The 2656-nt window shown below is 47.1% G+C and overlaps 1 pseudogene; it reads left to right on the top strand.

Annotated features, from left to right (window-relative positions):
* Positions 1 to 374: 374 nt before the first annotated feature.
* LOC147448514 (large ribosomal subunit protein eL19y-like) lies at positions 375 to 2399 on the top strand (annotated as a pseudogene).
* Positions 2400 to 2656: the final 257 nt, after the last annotated feature.

The following is a 2656-nucleotide window of genomic DNA, read 5'->3' on the forward strand; positions in this document are numbered from 1 at the left end:
TTCATCGCTCGCCGGGACCTCTTAATGCAGCTGCAGGCCTTCATCCCAGGTCCTCTATCGCTATTACAAGTCTACAACTCTTCAACAAGGCAATGGAAGCTTGTGCAGGGCTTTTGGCATAAGAAAGCTGGCGCTGCAACCTTGGAGCATGATAACGTCATCCTTCAGTTGCTTGCCACGGGAGAGTTTTTCTTCTTAAGCATGTTTACAAGGCAAGGGAAGATGAGTGGGTGACGGCGTGGATGGGTGCACCACCTGCAGCAGTTTTAGCAGGACACTCATCTTTCAAGGTAGTGCCTTTCGATCTATACAAAAGATACTGGTGGGTGGTGGAGATATATTGGCATAACGGCGTATAAGTGCCCATAATTGCAATGTATGAGCTGAAAGAGATGAAGTCTGGTGGCGGCGATGGAGGAGTAGCGCTAGACTGGTCGTGGGCTCCAATAGCACCCCAACTGGATGCTGGTCAGGTGGCGTTGGAATGGAGCGAGTTTTGTAGAGAGGAGATCGCTATGGATGCGGAAGTGAGGAGGCGATCAACAGGCAAGCCTAGAAGGAAATGGTATGTGAGCTTGTTTCATGAGAGGGAGGAGAAGAAGAAGAAGAAGACCGTACCCTTCGTCACATTAGGGTTTCGTGAGAGTGGGCACTGGAGGAAGGTGATGAGCAGCATCATCAGGATAGCCCACGATGTTGTTAGAGAAAGGGAGCTGGCTAACGGCGTAGGTAAAACTGCAGGCTTGATCACTTCTTTCTCCTGGTTGCTTGCTGTCGGCCTGGCTGAGCAGCACTGCCAGTATAGCCCGCAACATTGTTAGAGAAAGGGAGCTGCGGAGGGCGTAGGTGGAACTGCAGGCTTGATCTCTCTCACACACACACTTTTTAGTGCGCGCACAGGCTCAGGGCCCGCTTAGCAATCAGTAGACTTGGCAAGCGGCCATGGATAACTTGATGCACTTGCCGTCGAACTGCCAATAGTTTCCATGGCACTAAGCTGAGCGGCTCAGATAGTGGCCATGCTGGCAATCTAATTATTGAACCACTTTTTGTAGTGTTGTTGGACGTCTTGGGCGTCGTGGAAGGATTCAATGGCCGCGTCTAAGAAAAGGGCACCATGGAGAAAGGTGTGTTAGCTGCATTCCTTATAACTTGAGAGGCTTAAGCGTTTGCGAGCCATGGGTTGGAGCATCAATCGATTGAAGAGATCCTGAACGGAGGAAAGGGAGTTGGAGGAATTTGAAGCATCTGAGCTCTTTATCCGCGGGGTGAGCTCTTTATCCGCGGGGGTTCGCTCCTGACTACCATGTACGTGCCCGCAATTTACGAAATATTACCTCAAGAAAGCTTTTTACTATTGCACGCCAATGCCCACGTGGCAAGCCATTCATGAGTGTTGAGGTAGTGGTCTTCTTGCCCGTGGTCTGACGTGATTGCTACCCAAGCACTGCTCACTGGATTCCACGTCGGTTGCTCACTCGATTCCACCTCTATGGCTGTCGGGAGTTGGTTGCAGCCCTTGCAGGGATTTGCTGCCACATGGCAACATACCCTCTCATTTTAATATAGATATATAAGATGTGCCTTTTATATTTATTTTGTGTAGCTTTTCTATTTATTAGCCTTGAGTCCCACGTGTATTGGGAGGCCATTTTAGACCTTCACTATCGGCCTTGTTATCAAATTGCACTTAGCTTTTTGGTGACATAAGCAAGAGCTGTGAGGCACCACTCTGCTTGGAGGCCTACTCCATGCAAGGTGCAAGGAGAAAAGAGACCCAGGTTGGTCGGATGCTCACATGGAGTTGCTAAGAGTGTTTCTTGGTGGTTTTGTCATGCGGAGGTGGGTATCAATGTTTGGCTCGATCCCAATGAGGTCAACAAAATCTCTCATATGGCCAATTTAGGGCAAAATATCAAAAAGTTGGTCAAGGATGGCTTTGTGATTTGGAAACCGACCAGCAAAGCGTGCTTTGGAGGCTAAAATGAAAGGCCATCATTTAGGATATGGTAAGAGGCGGGGTACTAGGGAGGCCATGCTACCTTCTAAAGTTCTTTGGTTGAGGCGGATGCGAGTGCTTCACTGGGTGCTGAGAAAGTACTGGGAGGCTAAGAAGATTGACAAGCATATGTACCATGGTCTGTATATGAAGTTCAAGGGTAACGTGTTCAAAAATAAGCACGTGCTCATGGAGAGTATTCACAAGTTTAAAGCTGAGAAGGCTCATGACAAGACATTGTCTAATCAGTTTGACTCCGTAGAGTTAAGGAAAAATCAATCAGGGAGTGAAAAAATACCAGGAGGGAAGAGCGCTTGGCACAGGGATTGAGTATTGACAGCTGCCCCTAAGGCCATCAAGAAGTCCAAGAAGTGAGCGGCATAGCAAGATTTAGCTAAGAGCTGTGACTCGATAGTACTTAAATAGAAACCTTGGACCTTTGAGCTTGTGTAATGAGATACACTTTTTGCTTTACTCTTGAAAGCATGACTATTGCAAGCCTAAAAGGGTTTTCATTTTGCAAATTTTCCCCATCTCTTTCTTTGACTATTGGTTATTGTTGCCGAGACTGTTACTATGTCTTTTATGTTGTTTTTAAAGGGAAAAAGAAAAAGAAGAAGAGATTTTTAATGTCGTAAGAAACTATCCCAAGAGATC

Source organism: Adiantum capillus-veneris, chromosome 10, assembly GCF_014529385.1.
Source record: "Adiantum capillus-veneris isolate H3 chromosome 10, ASM1452938v2, whole genome shotgun sequence".
In the NCBI taxonomy this organism is placed as follows: Eukaryota; Viridiplantae; Streptophyta; class Polypodiopsida; order Polypodiales; family Pteridaceae; genus Adiantum; species Adiantum capillus-veneris.